General features: G+C 35.4%; 1 pseudogene; it reads left to right on the top strand.

Moving 5' to 3' along the window:
- Positions 1–353: 353 nt before the first annotated feature.
- LOC112002175 (non-specific lipid transfer protein GPI-anchored 14-like) lies at positions 354–1,157 on the top strand (annotated as a pseudogene).
- The last annotated feature ends 20,577 nt before the right edge of the window (positions 1,158–21,734 follow it).

Here is a 21,734-nt window from a genome sequence, read left to right as displayed (position 1 = left end):
ATGAAACATATGCCCCTGACTCTTCTTATCAGGGTAAACAATTGCAAATACTTTTATAATGTTGGACTCTCGACACTTTTCTTGCATCCTGCTGCAATCATAGAATGCCACATCTAGTAAGATAGCAATTGTTGAAATATTCATAAGAGTGCACTACATATCATTCGATGTGGAATGTTATCAACAAGTAATAATTCAAAAGTAGTGCTAAACTTGGCGATTGTAATAATAAAAGTAGTGACAACCGAGGACAAAGCAGATGATATGATAGACTCCACTACCACCTAGCTCTTTTTAAATAGCCTAAGCATAAATTGAGTTTGGACCCCTCTTTCTGTGTGTGTAAACAAAATGGCAATAGCCTAACACTTGAGCACTTTGATACTTCCATTCCCATTAGTGCTAATGTCAGTTATGGTTAGCTATACAATGGCAGATGCAGCCAAAGACAGAGGAGTGTGCACAACAACTAGTAGGACTGGCTACATGTCTGCCTTACGTTGGTGGATAAGCAAAAGCACCTACACCAGACTGTTGCACTGGTCTTAAACAAGTCCTAAAGGACAACAAGAAGTGCTTGTGTGTTATCATAAGAGATCGTAATGATCCTGAATTAGGCCTACAGATTAATGTTACACTTGCTTTGGGCCTGCCTTCTGTTTGCAATGCCCCTGCTAATGTCTCCCAGTGTCCTGGTATGCATTCAGCTATAAGAGTTATTTTGTTCTAGCTAATTTTTTTTTTATGAAATTCGATGTAAGTAAATGGTGAATGCTATAGACCTATTTTGGTTTTACACTTCTTTAAAAGAAGGATAAATGTCACTAGAAGTGGCTAATATTTGACACACTAATTTGATTTGTTTGCATGGTCATGGATGCAGCTCTTCTACACTTGGATCCTAATTCACCAGAAGCTCAAGTTTTCTACCAACTGGGAAGGAGTTCTAATCAAAGTGATGGTAGTCCTGCTCCTAGTCCTAGTGGTAATGTAACCAACATACATAAGTCTTCCTTTTCATTTCAATTTCTTTTGATATTGTAGAAATCTTCTTAAATTTGTGGGAAATTTCTTTGGCTACAGGTGGAGGGAGTTATTGTGCAAATTTTATAACTTCCAACAATATGCAACTCATCTAAATGTACTTATAATTCCAAAAAAATTAAAATTAAAATGAAAGTGGACAACCTTTGGGAGTACTCACATTATGAGGGAGAACTGAAAAAATTATGTTTTCATTCTTTGAAAAAAAAAAGGAAGGTATGATGACATTTCAAGCAATGTCATGCAGTCAAGAGTAAATCTCAGAGATCAGGGAACAAAAAAAAACTGAAATCCAAACATGTTTTCTTTCTCATATCCCCAGTTTCCCACATAATGCTATAGGCATTGCAATATGATGGGCAAGCGCATAGATGTCCAATGAAACTAAGTCAAACTCAAATATTTCACAGCCTTATTGTAAATGTTTTCATGGTACAGAAAATATTCCATCCTAAGAGGTAGTATGTCCTGATAAACTCATTTCTTGTTTCCATGTTTTAGGACAAATTTGGTTCTTTTTGGAGTGAGGGGGGGGGGGGGGAGATTAAAAGAAAAAAGGTTCTTAAAACAGTTAAATCTCCTCGGCAATCTAACTCTTTTATTTCTAATCTCTCTTTTATAGTTTCAGATAAACAGGAAGACACCAATAGATATCAACAAATTCTTCCATTTTCAAATGAAATGTTGTGTAAAGAGAAGCTGGCTGCATACCTGTCAACAGTTTCAGTGAATACCCTTAACTGAATCAACCAATCAATCGCAACTCTGCTTCGAGGACCCATCTGGAAGTACCCACACCTCCATTGACTTGGCAATTATCGGAGAATCAATTTATACATTTGTAAAACATACTTCTCGGCCAAAGGTGGCAGAGACTTGAGAAACTCACCCAAACACAAAAAACCCACATATGTCTCAGAGAACTTGGCATTTGACATCAACTTCATAACCAATTCAGCAAAAAAAAAAAAAAAAAAAATTGCACAATAAATGCATTGCATTCTCAAGAAAGAACTTCCTTGATTTTTAGAGACTGGTGCTTACATTATTGACCCTTTTATTGAAGAACTAGTTCATATATTGAATCTAGATCATTTTTTACAAATGGAACCTCTATGTGGTGACCAGAATGAACAACATGAATTTTACTTTTGTTAATTGAAAATGCCAAAATGGGGCAAGCCCTTTGTGACAGTTAGTTATACAGTACCTTGATGAGACTATAGGAAACTAGGTACAAAAAAGTAATTCAAAGATTATCTAATATGAACTCTAGATACACAAATTTAACCCAGTGATCAACCAATGATTTAATTTTCTTGTCATTTCTACATACAAGGTGCTAAGTGGCAAACTAACAAAGAACTGCTAAGGCTTTTCTCCTTGTTCTTCTTTTCTTATCCAAATTCTTTGGTTTTGGTATTGGTAAGACCATTTATAGAACTACCTATGCTAGAGTTGTTGATTGTATTTAAATATATTGACAGCTACAACGCACATTCGAGAAATGAAAACTAAAACAAGCTATTACCCACTTAAATGCAATCACAACATCAAAACCCACTTCATGTCAATATGGCAAAGAGACATAACACAAATTAAAAGGCAAATGAACTTACCAAGCACTTGTAATTTGAACTCACACACGTTCTAGCTTTCAATCCCACAAATAGTGAAATTTGAACTCTCCTTGACCATTCATTGAGTTGAACTCCCAATGCACCTGCAATCATATTGAAAGCACGCAATACACAAAACCACAATTTCAATTTTGACATAGCATTTCAAATTCAAGAACAAAAACCACAAAAGTTCAAAATCTTTCAAGCGAATAACAGAGTGTGGACAAAATTCGAGTCTAAGAAAAAACAAACTGATCATAAGTAAGTTTTTAGAACAGCAAAGTCGAGAGAAATAGAATAAATACCTGATCGGAGGGATAATAATAGAAAAATTGAGTCGAGAATCTGGTTGGTTGCCTAGAAAATAATAGGAAAATCAACCACCAAGACCTATGAGAGAGCGACAGCGAGATATAGAGCAAGAGAGAGGGAGCAATTGAATTCTGTTTGGTTGCCTAGAAAATAACAAGAAAATTGACAGCCAAGACCTATGAGATAGCGAAAGCGAGAGAGTGAGAGCGAGAGCGAGATATAGAGCAAGAGAGAGGGAGCAATTGAATTATGTTCGGTTGCCTAGAAAATAAGAAGAAAATTGACAGCCAAGACCTATGAGAGAGAGAGGGCGATAGAGAAAGTGAAAGAGAGGGAGTGATTGTAAAATAGCTATAAATTAAAAGCTCCGTGTTTTTATTTTCAACATTTATAACCTATTGATAAAAAATAGTTAATTTTTTTTCAACATTCATCCAACTGTTGATATAAATTATCACTGCTTAATTAATTGGATGAATTTCTCACCGCTTATTTATCACTTATTTCATCTGTTATGGCAACTGTGGAAATATATATGTGAATTTGTCACCACTTATTTCAATAGTTATGTCAACTGTAAAAATATATATGTGAATTTTTTAACAGTGAGTGCAAACGTAGAAACTAAAGGTTTTTATCAACATTTTTTAGTGACGGTGGATAAAAATATGTTGGAAAAGCTCATGTTTGTTGTAATGTAGCATTCGTGTAATGGTAGGATGAATTGTCTTACAGGTTGAAAAGCTCAATTTGAAATAGATCTATTTCATGGTTCAGATTAAATATTACAAATCTAAGGTAATTCTTGTCACTTTATTGGACAACATTTATGTGTAGTGACTGCTCTTTTATATTTTTTTCAAGGTATTAAAAATTGATGTAGTGCGTTTTTAACTATTGTTTTCTTTACTACGTTGTCTGCTTGGGAAACAAGGACCTGCACATCGTAGAAGTTTCCGGCAATGTGTGGATGCTCTTTGTGTGGGATGGAAATAATACTCTTCCACTAAGCTTGGATATGAAGCAAGTAGTTAGCAGCTTAGATTCAGTGTTCACAGGATTGGTTGATAGGCCTAGATAAAACTATGTGAAAAACTCACGTATCTCCCTTTATTTCTTCATTTAAGCAATTAATCTTCCAAATAAATTTTGCTGCTTCTATTCGACAACCAGGAAAAAGAAAATTCTACTTTATGAACCTATCCCTTTTCGTTCTTGGGCAAAGACCTGCTTCCTTTTAGAGTGTCATTTGCTATTTTTTGACTTCCCAATAAATTTGGAGAGTTGAGGTCGAACCAATGGAAAAGGAAAACCAGAAAGTGTCCCATGGTCCTTTCTAGCACTGCATTCCAGTGAACTAAAAACTGGGACACAATGATGGTTGATGGTGGCTTCAACCATGGTTCTAGCCTGACTGTACATATTGATTTATTGGTTCTCTATTTTTCTTAGACTTTGTTTAGTTATCCCTTTTCATCTTTGTTATAACCTTTGTTTAGTTTTGAAAAGTCTTTTTAGTTTAGTGACATTGTCCAATCTCATCCACAGGGAGGACCTAGTTTCAAATTCCCTACCACCACTTGTTGTAACAAAAAAAAAAAAAAAAAATCCTAATTTCTAATTTGGTTTCTGTAACATCTGCCAATGTAGATTGGGGTTCCTACTTCCTAGAGCATTGTAGGTGTTTGCATGCATTATTTCAGATGGCTAGATGGGCTGAGATGGATCTCATCGTTAGCAATACAAATCAACAGCTACAACTGAGGTCATAATCTGATGGAATAAAGCTAATTAAATATATGATTACCAAAGAGTATATTCTTCTAGCTTACAAAATTTTTAAAAAATTAAATATCAATAGCTATGTTATCAATAAATTGTTTAAATTATAAGTTTTTGGAGTTTAAAATTATGCACTAGGTATAAGCTTATAAATTATATAGTAAATAATATCTGCTTGACACAAATTTGGCATGTGTATTAAGAGCGTAAAAAACATACAATTCAATAGTTAGATTTTTAAAATATGTGGTAATGTCTACAACAAATTTTGTAACTAAATTTTGTCCCAATTATAATATGTCTTGCTTCATAGTCGCTATGTGGTTGATGTAAAGACTTGAATCCATTGCATAAACTCATCTCAAAATACTAAAGACTTGAGAACAGGAAACTTTTGCGAATAAGGATGACGAAAGTCCAAATTTTGGAGCAAAAATTTCTTTAGTTGAGAGAACTTTCTAGAGAAACAAAAAGAGAAAGTCCAAAGAGTGCCTTTGACTATGAAACGAAATCGTCCTAGGAAAATGCAATGCCAGTGCCACCTCACTGTGTTCTATCCATGCATTTGTTTAGTACATCAAGGGACAAAACGTCTCGTTTCGATATCAATTTTAAGATAGCATTATTAGCATAGCACTGCACAGTGGAGCAGACAAATTCAAAGAAGAAGGAGAAGAAGAAGCACAGTGAGTCTTAGTAAAGCAAAGCAAAGAGATGAGCTATGCTGCGGTTGTGGTAGGGTCAGCCTTTGTTCCTTCTCTTCCTTTTCATCCTAATCCAAATCCAAATGGGTCTCTTCCTTTTAATCCTAATGCTTCGGTAATTGACAAAAATTTTAACATTTACTTATTACTCTCTTTCTCCCTCTGTCTCTGTGTTGTGTGTGATGTGGAACTCTTGTTAATTAATATTCTATAGCAGAACACGGGTGGTGTTGGTTGCGGTGGGGCAGAGGAACCTCACCTTTATACTATGAAGCCAACAGTAACAGTTGCTGCTTCTTCTGGTTTTAAGTGGCGTTTGGTTATAGCATATGATGGCACCCATTATTCAGGTTTCTTTCTTTTCTGGGTCCCCCATTTTTTGCTGCTACTGCGCTTTGTTTTTTCATTGGAAATGTTAATGTTCGTATATTTAATTTCTTGGAACAACATTATGATTAGACAAAAACACAACAAAATAAACATTTCAACAAATAAATCCCAATTGAGGAAAGTGGAAACTGGTTTCTTATTCTATGAATGCATAAAATAAGTTTTGTAACTGGCTTCGAATATTTCTCAATAAATCATTGAATTTTAATATTTATTTTACTTATACAACAACATTTTTGTGGGACAATATTAATTTATTTTTCAAAGTAAATTGTTAACTATAGATTCATAGAAACGAAAGTTATCATAAAAATTACTACTGCATCGGGACACTGTAGCAAGGTTCCAGATTCATATTCATTATAGATAGAAAATTAAAATGTGTTACTCTTTTCTATTTGTAAAATAGACTATCATTGGATTTTATACTTAAGATTTGTGGGTGAAACAATGTTATAATTATTAATTGATAGTACAAGATTTTTTAAGCAAAATCCTAATTAATTATTTACAATTTTTTTTTTAATAAAGATGAGATGGGTTCAACTTACACCTGGTGTAACTTGACAAGAGTTACACCATTTGTAGACCGTAGATTTGTAATTGATCTAATGGTTAAAAAAATAGCATTAAATGCTAATTGACTTGCACCTCATTTACTTAATTAATAGCAATTTTGTTTCTCTCTCCTTATTTATTATTTAAAATATTTTACATATATTCCTTTTTTTGCCAATGACTTCACAAATATATTTGCAATACTTTTTTTTTTCTTCTTTTAAGCCGGTCATACTCTTATAGTCTTATCAATTGTGAATATATATATATATATATATATCTTGTCTCCTTAAAAATAAGTAAATGGCTAAGTGTTGTTTAATGAGGTTTTAAATAAATAGGGGAAACAAAGAAGAAGAAGTAATTACAAAAAATGAAGAATTAAGTACATTGTTCCTTTTGATTAAAAACAGTTTACTTAAAATCTACGACTTTGTGGGAAAAGGCACTAGTTCATTACCAATTAAGAGTTGCATCAAACTATATCACTATGTTACTTGGGATCCTCGTCCTTTGTCTAAGTCCTTGTGAACATGATTACTGATAACACAAACACAAAATAAAATATGCTAAGGACCACCAAGCTTCATGTCCTTATATTGGATCTGGAGGATTTGATATAGATTTGATAACTAGAGGCATATATAATTTCCATGAAAAATCTAAACGTAACCAAAGTAGAAAACAAAAACAAAAACAAAACAAAACAAAACAAAAAAAAAAGTTTGTTTTAGTTACATTTTGCTGGTTATGTCAGTCACGGTATCTGGCTTCGATACCCGTCTCACTTTTTCAGTATTGTACCACTCCCATTTACTCGGTAGCAGAAGATTTGACGTACCTGCCTCTGTTCTTTAATTGAAATGATAGAATGTAGTACAATTTATTTTCGAATTGGTTTTATTAAATGAATCTTGTCGGTGTGGTGTAAATTTACATTAAAATACTAATGTTTTATTGGGAGTAGGGAAAAGCCGGACGTAAGTGTTTGGCGTGTGTTAGACGGTTAAACCCTAACCCCTAACCCCTGACCCATAAACCCTAAAACCTAAACCCTAAACCCTAAAACCCTAAACCCTAACGATGGGACCCATAGCAAAAAGGTTGTTTGGCTGCACCAATTTTCTTTTTCCATCACTCTATTTCCATCACTCAATTCCCTGATTTTTGAGTTATGAGTTATGGAAACTGAAAACACATTTTGGCTATTTTCAGTTTCCATAACTCATATCTCAATGATATTTTTGTAATTAAAATTACATATGCGTCCCACGATCAGACTTTTTGCTTTCTCTTTATCTTTTTTTCTCTCTTTTTTTTTTTTTTTTNTGCATTCTATCATTTCAACTAAAGAACGGAGGCAGGTACGTCAAATCTTCTGCTGCCGAGTAAATGGGAGTGGTACAATACTGAAAAAGTGAGATGGGTATCGAAGCCAGATACCGTGACTGACATGACCAGCAAAATGTAATTAAAACAAACTTTTTTTTTTTGTTTGTTTGTTTTAGCCCTAACTAAAACAAACTTAGTTTAGTTAGCTCTGCTCCTTCTCAATTAAAAAACAAAAAGTTTAGTTTGTTCAGCCGTTCAAAGCAGTTCGAGGATGTCCAATTGGCTGCGGGCAAAGTACATGGACAGTGTAAAAAAAAGAAAAAAACAAGAACCTTAGAGCATGTTTGGCACCATTTTTTACATCATTCAATTTCCGTCACTCAATTTCCATCACTCATCATTCATCATTTAAAATACCCCACTCCGTTTGGCACCATTACTCAATTCTCATCACCCAATATTTTTCAACTATTTGCGGGATCCACACACTGACCCACTGTCAGTTGGCTTTCTCTCTCTCCCTTTTTTTTTTTTTTTTTTTCTCCTACCTCCTCCCTTCGTTTTCCCCTTTTTTCTCTGCTTTTCTCTTCATCCATATTAACACATGTTTTAATCAAGCCCACCAGATCCTTATTTTCATGCTTTTCCAGATCTACAAAAAGCAAAAGCACAAAAAATCCAAAAAAAAAAAAAACCACCGCCGCGACATCAAAAGCGACAACAACTTCGACAACGTCAACAACAGCGATGACATCAACAGCCTAGAGAGAAGAAAAAAAAAAGAATGGAAACCCAGTGAAAAGGAAAGAAGAAGAAAAAAAAAAAAAAGAACCCAGGCCTAGAATCCAAACCCAGAAACCAACGTGTAGAGAAAAGAAAAGAAGAAAAAAAGAAAAGGAGAATAGAAAAGAAAAGAAGAAGAAAAAAAGAACCAACCCAGAAAGTGAAAAGAGAAGAAAAGAAGAAAAAAGAAAAGGAGAATAGAAAAGAAAAGAAGAAAAAAAAAAAAAAAAGACCAAACCCAGGAAGTGAAAAGAAAAGAAAAGAAGAGAAAAAGAAGAAGAGGAGCGGTCTTTTCCAAAGTCCAGACCCGTGAAAGAAAAAAAAAAAAAAAAAAAAAAAAGAAGAAGAGAGAGAGATAAAGAGAGAGTAAAGAAGTATATAAAAAAAAAAAAAAAAAAAAAAAAAAAAAAAAAGGGAGAGAGAGAAAGCCAACTGACAGTGGGTCAGTGTGTGGATCCCGCAAATAGTTGAAAAATATTGGGTGATGAGAATTGAGTAATGGTGCCAAACGGAGTGGGGTATTTGAAATGATGAATGATGAGTGATAGAAATTGAGTGACGGAAATTGAATGATGTAAAAAATGGTGCCAAACATGCTCTAAGGTTCATGTTTTTTTCTTTTTTTTACACCGTCCATGTTCTTTGCCCGCAGCCAATTGGACATCCTCGAACTGCGTTGAACGGCTGAAAAAACTAAACTTTTTTTTTTTTTAATTGAGAAGGAGCGAAGCTAACAAAACAAAGTTTGTTTTAGTTAGGGCTAAAACAAACAAACAAACAAACAAAAAAAGTTTGTTTTAGTTACATTTTGCTGGTCATGTCAGTCACGGTATCTAGCTTCGATACCCGTCTCACTTTTTCAGTATTCTACCACTCCCATTTACTCGGCAGCAGAAGATTTGATGTACCTGCCTCCGTTCTTTATTTGAAATGATAGAATGCAGCACAATTTATTTTCGAACTAGTTTTATTAAATGACTCTTGCCAGTGTGGTATAAATTTAGGTTAAAATACTAATGCTTTATTGGGAGTATGGAAAAGCCGGACGTAAGTGTTTGGCGTGTGTTGGACGGTTAAACCCTAGACCCTAACCCCTAACCCCTAACCCTTAAACCCTAAAACCTAAACCCTAAACCCTAAAACCCTAAACCCTAACGATGGGACCCAAAGCAACGAGGTTGTTTGGCTGCACCAATTTTCTTTTTCCATAACTCTATTTCCATCACTCAATTCCCTAATTTTTGAGTTCTGAGTTTTGGAAACTGAAAACACATTTTGGCTGTTTTCAGTTTCCACAACTTATATCTCAGTGATATTTTTGTAATTAAAATTACACATGGTTCCCACGGTCAGACTTTTTACTCTCTCTTTATCTTCCTTTCTCTTTTCTTTTTTTTTTTTCTTTTTTTGTCTTTCACGGGTCTGGACTCTGGAACACACCAACTCCTCTTCTTCTTTTTCTCTTCTTTTATTTTCTTTTCACTTCCTGGGTTTGGTTCTTTTTTTTCTTTTCTTTTTTCTTCTTTTCTTTTCTATTCTACTTTTCTTTTTTCTTCTTTTCTTCTCTTTTCACTTTCTGGGTTTGGTTCTTTTTTTCCTCTTCTTTTCTTTTCTATTCTCGTTTTCTTTCTTTTTTTCTTCTTTTCTTTTCTTTTCACGTTGGTTTCTGGGTTTGGATTCAAGGCCTGGGTTCTTCTTCTTTTTTTCTTTTTCTTTTTTCTTCTTTTCTTTCCTTTTCACTGGGTTTCCATTCTTTTTTTTGTTCTTCTCTAGTTCGTCGAACTTGTCACCCAGTTGATATCATCGCTGCTGTTGATGTTGTCGAAGTTGTCGCCGCTTTTGATGTCGCGGTGGTGGTTTTTTTTTTTTATTGGGTTTTTGGATTTTTGGGTTTTTGGGTTTTTATAGATCTGGGAAAAGTATGAAAATAAGGATCATAGTGGACTTGATTAAAATATGTGTTACCATGGATGAAGGAAAAGGAGAGAAAAACAGGGGAAAACGATGGGAAGAGGCGGGAAAAAAAAATAGAAAGAAAGAGAAAGTCAACTGACATTGGATCAGTGTGTGGGTCCCACAAATAGTTGAAAAATATTGGGTGATAAGAATTGAGTGATGGTGCCAAATGGAAGCGGGTATTTTAAGTGATGAATAATGAGTAATAGAAATTGAGTAACGGAAATTGAGTGATGAAAAAAATGGTGCCAAACATGCTCTAAGGATCTTGTTTTTTTCTTTTTTTTACACAGTCCATGTACTTTGCCCACAGCCAACTGGACATCCACAAATTGCTCTGAACGGCTGAACAAACTAGACTTTTTTTTTTCTTGAGATGGAGCTAAGCTAACTTAACGAAGTTTGTTATATTTACATTTTGCTGGTCATGTCAGTCACGGTTTCTGGCTTCGATACCCGTCTCACTTTTTCAGTATTGTACCACTCCCATTTACTCGGTAGCAGAAGATTTGACATACCTGCCTCCGTTCTTTAATTGAAATGATAGAATGCAGCACAATTTATTTTCAAATTGGTTTGATTAAATGAGTCTTGCCAGTGTGGTATAAATTTACGTTAAAATACTAACGTTTTATTGGTAGTAAGGAAAAGCCGGACGTAAGTGTTTGGCGTGTGTTAGACGGTTAAACCCTAAACCCTAACCCCTAACCCCTAACCCTTAAACCCTAAAACCTAAACCCTAAACCCTAAAACCCTAAACCCTAACGATGGGACCCATAGCAAAAAGGTTGTTTGGGTGCACCAATTTTCTTTTTCCGTAACTCTATTTCCATCACTCAATTCCCTAATTTTTGAGTTCTGAGTTTTGGAAACTGAAAACACATTTTGGCAGTTTTCAGTTTCCACAACTCATATCTCAGTGATATTTTTGCAATTAAAATTACACACGGGTCCCACGGTCAGACTTTTTACTCTCTCTTTATCTTCCTTTCTCTCATTTTTTTTTTTTGTCTTTCACGGGTCTGGACTCTGGAACACACCAGCTCCTCTTCTTCTTTTTCTCTTCTTTTATTTTCTTTTCACTTCCTGGGTTTGGTTCTTTTTTTTCTTTTCTTTTTTCTTCTTTTCTTTTCTATTCTACTTTTCTTTTTTCTTCTTTTCTTCTCTTTTCACTTTCTGGATTTGGTTCTTTTTTTCTTCTTCTTTTCTTTTCTATTCTACTTTTCTTTTCTTTTTTTTCTTCTTTTCTTTTCTTTTCACGTTGGTTTCTGGGTTTGGATTCTAGGCTTGGGTTCTTTTTTTTTTTTCTTGTTTTCTTTCCTTTTCACTGGGTTTCCATTCTCTTTTTTTTTTTTTTTTTTTCTAATTAGAGAGAGAGAGAGAGAGAGAGAGAGAGAAAACCCACTTAATTGAAGGAGGTTTTTTTTTATAAGATATTTTTAACTCTGTCTATATTTGTGCTTAGTATCATATATTTTTTTCGCAGCCAATCCCAGTCTTAATAAAAGAGAGGGGCCATGGTAAGTTGATGTCTGTGGGGGCCTTTTTTGTGTGCGTTGGGCTGGGCAGCCTTCTGCGGTAGTAGGCCCGAGTGTTCTGAGTAAGGAAGTTAAAACCGATCCAACTGCAACTCAATTTGGTCCGGCTTGTGCGCAAACGTTGAGTCCAAGTCCAAGGGAAGACGCAGCAAAGTAGGCTTATCCTTTGTTTCTGCCGTAGGAACTTTTCTCCAGTTTCTGCCGCAGGATTGACGTTTCTGCACAGAAGGAACTATTCTCTGGTTTCTGCCACAGGTCTAACTTTTCTGCTGTGCAGCAAAACTTTCTGCCATGTAGTAAAACCATCTGCCATGCAATAAAAGTTTCTGCTATGCAGTGAAACTGCCTACTGTGCGATAAAGCTTTCTACTGTGTAGTAAAGTTTCCTGCCGTGCTTTAAAGCTTTCTGCCGTGCTTTAAAGCTTCCTGTCGTAAAGCCTTGTGCAGTAGAGCTATTTGCTGTGCTTTAAAGCCGTCTACCGTGCTTTAAAGCCTTCTATAATGTGAATGACCATTCTTCGTTTTTACTGCAGAAAACACTTTTCTACTTCCTGCGCATGAATAAATCTAAAACCCAAAGAAAATACCCATCAAACAAATGTTAGCTTAAATAGATTAGCATATTCTCAAATATATACATACATATATGAGTATATATACTTATACGTATTCACATATACATATATAAAATATATTTTGCAGAACATGAGAAACAAGGTATATGTATACATATACTTACGGCAGGATAATGGTTAGTTTGTGTCAAAAGTAAAACATGTAATAACAAATAAAGGAGAAAGCTTCGGCAGGAAAGGTTTAGCTAATAAAATAGTTAACACGGTAAATATAACGAAAATGTGCTACATAAATATATCAGCAATTAATAACAAGTCAATGTGCAAAATAGATCAATAATATAAACACACAAGGAAACTGACTAAAGAAACTACTAAGACGACCAATCCCAGTGTAAGAATAGTTAAAGCCTTCTCATTAATCTTGTAACCAAAAGTATATGAGCCATAAATCTTCTGTAATGTATATGAACTTATTCAAAATAGATCCAGAGGGTAAGCAACTGCTATCCTGAATTATTTATAATTTGCCAAAACAAGGAGGCAAGTGTGACTGATCCTATGAAGTTCAACAATGGAGTCCTTCATTGGGATTTACATTTTTTTGGGCTGTGCATGACTGGGAATTGGAAGCTTTGTTGAGCTTCATGGATTCCATTTATGACATTCCTATAAGGAGGATTGGGGAGGATAAGAGGTTCTGGTTACTTGATAGGACTAAAGGGTTTATGATTTGTGTGTATTACCATCTTCTAGCTGGCCATAGTGATCAATTCTACCCTTGGAAGAGCATTTGTCTATGTAGTCAACCATCAAAATCCACTTATAATTTCATTGTCTATGCTGAGAATCTTATAGAACTTTGTTCCTTTATTATTATTATTATTTTTATGCAAGTATTTATTACCTATCTAAAAAAGAGTAATCTGCTCTAAGGAAAAAGGCAAAGATGATGAATAGCTCTGATCAAGCCCCTCATGCAAATGTCAAGAATCATGTGACTAACCACTCACGAAAAGCTAAATGCCTGTTTGTGTAGCAGCAAATAAAAATAAAAGAGTCAAATGCTCTCTTTTATCACGAAAAGCTCTTCCAAACGCACACTTCATATTAGCAATTCTTCATACTAGCAATTCAAAGAGATGATCACCCAATATACTTCAGTAATATAGCTCAGTCAAATGAACAACTCCATCTGCTTTTATTTGTGGACATTATCAGCAGCGGACAACCTAAGATGCAGCAATAAAGATGCATATGTTTCTTATATCAAGCATTGCTTTACTTACGTTGTCACCTTTAGCACTTCCTTCCAACATCAGATAGTACTTCAATGCAGAGTCATACTGCTCAAGACTCATTAATGAGTCTGCAGCTTCGGCAATCAAATGAGCATGATCATTTACACTTTCGTGCAGCAAAATACTGAAGAGAACCTATAAATGCAAAAGATCTTCAGTGAAAAAAAATATTATCTTTTAATCCCTTTTAAGATGTCCTTAGAGTATGCCGTGGTAAGAGTATAAGTGATCACCTATGAACTAAGACCAAAAAAAGTAAAAAAAATAAAGAAAAATACACATGCAACCAACCTCTGCCTTCTCCATATTTTTAAGGTTAACATGACAGATTCCTTCTTTTATTATCAAATTTAAGGGCAGCTCTTTTCCTGAATGGTAGACCAGCTTTGCATGCTCAATAAGTTGGAGTGTTTTGTCATAAGAATTACTTTCCATGAATATGGAAGCTAGCAAATCAATCACACTTGTATCAGCTTCACTTGGATGACCTTTAACATAATCCTCAAGAATGCGGATAGAATTTTCAAGCTGACCACCTTTCTAGTACAACTGAAAGAAAAGCAAGACAAAAACTAATATAAGCAAAACTACCAAATCACAGTCACCTTCAAAAAAATGCTCGAAAAAACTCACTACTGTAAGGAAAAGCAGAAAAACATATTCAACTTTGTGAAACTCCAGAACCTAGGGCAATATATGCTTACAAATTTAATCAGTTCAATTATGAAAACATGAAATCCAAAATCTCACTGATGCTAAATGTAGAAGGGAACATGTAAACAACTGTTTCATTGTAATAATAATATCCAACACTACCAACATAGAAAGATAGCAACCTTCCGTGTCACCAAGCCTCCCAGAGAAGGCCTCCTTCTCACCCAATCTATAAACTGAGGAAAAATGTAATATATTGTCACACTGAGCCAATACCTAAATTGTTTAATGTTGTTTGAGCATGTGTTTTCCAAAATTATTCAAATTAGCAGTGGAGGCTTATGTGGCTGATCTCATGCAATTCCCTAATGGGGTTCTTTATTGGGACTTGGAGTTCTTGTGAGCAATCCACCCCCTTCCACCTTACATGATATCGAGAAGCTACTTATAAATAATCACTCTTCTCCAATACCTATTCATCCCACATTAGTAACACCCATCCTGTTGTATTAGCAGCATCAAGAGCCACCAAATCAACTAAAGGGCTACTCCATAAATTTCTTGCCAGCTGGATATCCATGCTATCCACTTCAAATACCTTAACAAATTTTTCATCATTAATTGTTTTTGTGGATTATTCAAACCTATTTCATTCCACGTAATCATTCTTAACTATTATTAAAAAAAAAATAGACCACCCAAACGCTTATCGCCTCCTTGATTCTTAACAATTGGGATAGTCTCCAATCTTAGATTAAAGAGGAAATCAAATTCCATAATTCTCTAACCCCTTTAATGCTTAGTCGAGCGCAACCTCCATTTCATTCTGCTCTGCTGCTTCTAATTTTTGCAATAGGTTAACACATTCAGATTTGAACCCATCAAGATAGACCTATGAGCTGAACCCTAGCATCTTCATATCCACCCACTAGGAGGCCCCATCCTCCTCTTCTGGAATCACCTACTCCTCGCTAACCAACCACTCACTACCAAGTTGCCTACAATCCTCCACAGCCTCCAAATCCGTTGTAAAAACATCCACGAAATCCAAGCCAACCACCTCATCCAATATATAAACACTAAGGGGTAAAAGGCAAGTTACAAAAAAAAAAAATGTAAATAGATATGAAAAATAGCATTGGGAATATCTTTAAAATAAAAAATAAAATAAAATAAGCCATTAATATCTATCAAAAAGCAAAAATAAAAATAAAACGTAAGACCACTGCAATTTATGGCATACAAGTGCATATTCAAATCAAATTCAAGAGGCCTTTTAAAGGCAAGGAAAAAGTTAAAACCTTTGCCCCTGTTTTTAATGCTTCAATGTTCTCAGGACTAAGTTGATATATTTGATCAAATGACTCTGAAGCTTTCTGATAATCTCCAAGCTCAACATGGAGTGATGCACGATGAACTTTTAAAGTAGCTTCTTTAGGATCTGCCATTGTTGCTTTAGAAAGGCAATAACTGGCTAGACCAATGTTTCCTTGTTCACTGCATTTGACAAAATGTCTATAATTAATAATCAATCCATTCCTTTTTCTTTTTCTTTTTTGATAAGATCAATCCATTCCTTTCATGCATATAAAAGTAATGAGGTGAATAAACACATACACAAAAAAAAAAAAAAAAAAAAAAAAAAAAAAAATGAACATGTCAAAAACTATGCTATCACTTGAAAAAGAACAGAGTATCCTCACTACATTATTTGCTAAAAAGAAATTTCTTACTGGGTAACTTACCATGTCCTAGAGTTACAACTCCTTAACTTAATGACAAACGAAAAAAAAAAAAAAAAAAAATCTGCTTAATTGAAGGAGGTTTTTTTGGATAAGATATTTTTAACTCCGCCTATATTTGTGCTTAGTATCATATATTTTGTTCGCAGCCAATCCCAATCTTAATAAAAGAGAGGGGCCAATCACATGGTAGCCACATGGTGGGTTCTTGTTACTTACTCAGCAACTTGCCTATGTAACTATAAATAAGCAAGGTTGCCCTCATTGTAACTAGTTAAATTTGAATCCAAAAGAAATCTCTACCTATGAGGTATTATTCCAAGAGTGTCTTTTCAAGAGCTGGTTCATTCTTTCTTTCCACTAAGCAACTTGGCTTTCTAAAGTAGCTTTCCTTTTCACCATTTTCCTCTATCAGATAATGCCTTAAGGAAGACCATTTTAGCATTGTTATGGATACCATTCCGTTTCAGCTAGAATGGCTAGAAAATTTCGTACCAACCTCTAAATCAGAACAAACCACCACCTTGTTTTACCTTGGACTAAATTCCAGTTCTCGGTTCATTCCAATCTGTTACGACCATTCCGGCCTATTTCGGTGAATTTCGGCCAGTAGAATATTTTCGGCTAGTATTGAACTATTGATAAATGCATAATTTTTTTTTTAATTACTATTTTCAAGTTGGTTCTTCTCTATGTTTTCTCCCTCCCTCTTGGGCCTCCTCCTTCATTTCTTCTCTTTTTTTTTTTTTTTTTGTTGTTCGCCCATTTGTCTTCTAGTTTTTTCATTGTGCTTTATTAATTTGAGTTTTTGACTTGGGAACTTGGTAAATAAAATTTTCAGCCTTTTTGTATCTTCTTAGCCCCTCCACTCCACGTTATAATACTCTTTGGTCTTTCTTTCTTTCTTTCTTTCTTTCTTTCTTTTTTTTTTTTTTTTTTGATAAGTAATAAAGATGTATATTCGAAAAACTACCTCATGTATAACAGCATAAGAGATATCAAATATTACAAAAAGAGAAAAGAAAAAACAAAGAGAATACTAAGTACAAAAGAGAGAACATAGGGAGAGAATCACTAGAAATGAGTCTCCAAACCCTAGACCAGTCAAAAAGGGAGCCATTGAAAGAAGCAAGCAGCTGGTCGGCAGTGCTTTCCATGTTCTCAAATGTTCGCCAATTTCGCTCCCTCCAAATACACCACATTATGCACAACAGAACCAAATTCCAAATACTAGATGAATACTTCCCCAACCAACTCCACCAACCAAAAAGAGTATCTGCAACCGATCTTAACAAGACCCATGAAATCCTAAGAGACCTAAAAACTCAACTCCACAACCGATAAGCCTTTCCACAATGAAGTTGCAAACGATCCACCGTCTCCTTATTACAATGACACATAATGCACTAGTCACCAAAATAAACCCTCTACCCCGCAGATTGTCACCTGTAAAAATCTTGTCCCAAATAGCGGTCCAAACAAAAAAAGAAACACGCCGAGGAGCCTTAACCTTCCAAATACCTTTCCAAGGAAAGATAATGGGCAAGGGACCTCGTAGTTTATTATAAAACGAGCGGATGTCAAAATCCTCATTCTTTAACTTCCATCCCATACAGTCTCCGTTCTCAATTAGAGGTAAATTAAAACTCAAAGTACGAAGAAATTCATCCACAACACCCATCTCCCAATCATTTGGTCTTCAAATGAAATGAACATCCCAACTTCTATGTTCCTCTATCCCCAACCGTTCAAGACAAGAGGCCACAGAGGCTGCTTTATTAGAAGCAATCCCAAACACAGCCGGAAAGGTCAGTTGGAGTGGTGAATCCCCATACCACCGATTTGTCCAAAACTTCACTCTATCCCCCACCCCTACCTCAAACTAAATATTTTTGCTGAAAACCTCCCAACCCATCCGAATACTTCTCCACAATATTGGGATGTTCCATGGTGTTACATAGGAGATTTCAACATCATTCATTTCCCAAGTGAACGGTTGGGTGTATCGCGTCTTACTCCGGCCATGGAGAATTTTTCTAAGTTTATTGAGGAGCTTAATTTGATAGACTTGCCGCTGGAGGGAGGGAGTTATACTTGGTCTAGTGGATTAAATCAGCCTTCGATGTATAAGATAGATAGAGCTCTGGTATCTCATGATTAAGAGGACCACTACCTGGATGTGATCCAGCGGATTTTACCTCACCCTGTTTCAGACCACTTTCCTATTCTAGTGGAGGCAGGGGGGATAATGAAGGGGAAGAGTCCTTTTAGGCTAGAGAATATGTGGTCAAAGTCAGATGGATACACAGATAGGGTTCATTCTTGGTGGAATTGATATTCTTTCTTAGGTACTCCTAGTTATGTGCTTGCTAAGAAGTTGAAGGCTCTGAAAGGAGACATTATTCAGTGGAACCGTAGCGAGTTTGGAAATGTAGGTCATCCAAAGAAAGAATTATTGGAGGCCTTGAAATTATTAGATGCTAAGGATGGAGAGTTTGGCCTTTCTGAAGTGGAGATAAGTGAGAGGGTTGTGGTGAGATCTCAAATAGAGAACCTTCTTTCTTTGGAAGAAATCTCATGGAGACAAAAATCAAGGATGCTTGCATTAAGGAAGGAGACAACAATACTAAATTCTTCCATAAGATAGCTAATTCTCGAAGAAGGTATAATCATCTCAGTATGTTGGAGGTGGATAGGGTTATTTATGAGGAAGAATCAGAGGTGGCGAATCAAGTAGTACAGTTTTATAAAAAATTGTATAAGGAGATAGAAGAGTGGAGGCCTTTTGTGAAAGACTTGGAGTTTGATCAGATTGAGGGGTTGGAGACAGAATGGCTTGAACAGAGGTTTGAAAAGGAGGAGATTCTTCGAGTTGTCAAAGAGCTAGAAGGAGATAAAGCTCCATGTTTTGATGGTTTCTTTATGGCCTTCTACCACCATTATTGGAGAGTTGTGGAAAGTGATGTTTTAGCTATGTTTGAAGAGTTTTATCAACAGAGTAAGTTTGAAAAATCTCTTAATGCAACATTCATAGCTTTAATCCCTAAGAAGAATGGTGCCTCCAATATCCGAGACTTCAAACCTATTAGCTTGGTGGGAAGTGTGTATAAGATCTTGTCTAAGGTTTTGGCAAATCGCTTGAAAGAGGTTTTGGATCAATTGATATTTGAGCCTCCATATAATTTTGTGGGTGGTAGACAGATACTTGATTCAGTTCTTATTGCTAATGAGTATGTTGATAATCATATGAAGAATAAGATTCTAAGGGTTATTTGTAGGCTAGATACTGAGAAAGCCTATGATCATGTAAATTGGGCGGCTCTTCTAGATTTGCTAAAAGGAATGGAATTTTGGGTGAAGTGGTGTAGGTGGATCTATACTTGTATATCTACAGCTTAGTTCTCTGTCTTGGTTAATGGGTCTATAGCTAACTTTTTTGGAAACTCAAGGGGATTGAGACAAGGGGACCTGCTATTTCTTATGTTGTTTTTGGTTATGATGGAGATTTTTAGTAAGATGATGAAAAGAGTTGAAGGTGCTGGTTTACTTCATGGTTTTAGAGCTGATGGTAGGCAAGGTGGGGAGGAATGTGTATTGCATCTTTTGTTTGCGAATGATATGATTCTGTTTTGTGATGCAGATGTAGAGTAGATTTCACATGTTCGAATGCTACTACTTTGTTTCCAGGCTTTGATAGGATTAAAGGTTAATGTTTTGAAGAGTGAGATAGTTCCCGTTGGGAAGGTTCGTAATGTCCATGCCTTGGCAAAGATTGTGGGTTGTAGGATTGGGTCTTTGCCTATGTCATATCTTGGTATGCCATTGGAGGCTTCCCACAAGTCCCTTACTATTTGGAATCCTATCTTGAAGAAAATAGAGCGTAAGTTGGCTGTGTAGATGAAGCTGTATTTGTCAAAAGATGGACGACTGACGTTGCTTAAGTGTATGTTATCTAACCTTAAGGTGACAAGGCCTTGAATTGCCCAAGGTTAGAGGTGCCAAAAAGGCACTAGCTCAATGTTTTATTTATTTTTTTATTTTAAATTTTTTTTTGAGAAGGAAATCAAATAGCTCAATTTGTGGGGATTTTTTAATTTATAATTATGTGTAATTAGAAACTGTTAGTGACTTATATATTTGTAAGATATATTATAAAAAAATTACAATGTTTTATGTTATAGGGACCTGGCAGTAAATTTATACAAACTACATTTCTTATCTCTCATTTTTTTTTTCTCATCCAAACAAAAGAGTTTTCCACCCTTCCAACAAAACACATATGCGGAGAACTAAGAACTCTTATATCCCGCACTTTTCCATCCCCTCCCCATTTTCCATACCCCTACTTTTCTATCCCCCTAATGAAATGAAGCCTTAGTCTGTGTAGTATTGTCCCGCAGTTTTTTTTACTTTACTTTTCAACTTTGACTTTATTGACTAGTGGTGGCCACTACTAACTTAAACTAACCCTAGCCTGCACTAATTTTTCTTTGTCTAATTGGGAGGATAGAAATGTAGGACGATAGAAAATATTTGTTTTTTCAACCATGTATGTGTTTGGTAGAGGGGATGGAAAAGTGAAAGGATGGAGAGTTAATTATCATCATGCACTTAGTAAAAAAAGTAGAAGGATGGAAAAGTGGGTATAATCTCTCCATTTTGGAGAGGAAAAAGAGTTGTGGGCCAAAGCAAAAAACTCCCCCAACCCCATTTTACTTCCATCCTCTCTCCCCTACCAAACAAAGAAAAATGACATTTTCTCCTCTTTCCCTACCTCCCTAAACCTTTAACCAAACACATTGTTAAAGGAAAAACCTGAAATGCGTGTTAATTCACAAAAATGCCATATAACAAAAATGTTTTGACCCATTTCTCCAAGCGCCAAAGGCAAGTGTCAAGTTAAAGACCCATTGCCTTGAGGCCTTTAAGGTACCTTAGCAAGGCCTCGCCTCTCAGGGGCCACTTAGGCAAGCGCCCCACTCACCCTTAACTACACTGCCTCAGTGTTATTGTCTTATATGTAACAAAAAAACCCGTGGTACCATTTTATGTGAAAATGTAGTTCTACATATGGACACATCTCATCAAATGAGCAACTCACTATTTATTTCCATCGATGTTTAATGGTTTACATATAAAACAATATCACAAGAGGGTTAAATGTTACATTCAAAACTTTCAAGAGTTTTCATATTTTATAGGGAAACCACCAGAGCATTTTGTGTACTTTTCCTTATGTTATTTTAATACAAGAACATCTATCATCATAAAGAAAAGCTGTTGCATTCTCATCATCAACAAAGATCAGGTAATGAATAATGAATGGACAAACATGGGGAAACTTACATGGACTTTGTAAAAAGCAGCCTCCAAAGGGATGAATCTTTTGGTGTTAATTGCGCAGCGATCATGTAAAAATTTAAGGCTTTCTTATCCTCACC

This window comes from Quercus suber, unplaced genomic scaffold (genome assembly GCF_002906115.3).
Source record: "Quercus suber isolate HL8 unplaced genomic scaffold, Cork oak 2.0 scaffold_598, whole genome shotgun sequence".
NCBI classification, from domain to species: Eukaryota; Viridiplantae; Streptophyta; class Magnoliopsida; order Fagales; family Fagaceae; genus Quercus; species Quercus suber.
The sequence above is the reverse complement of the archived record's forward strand: the minus strand, read 5'-3'. Positions and strand labels throughout refer to the sequence as shown.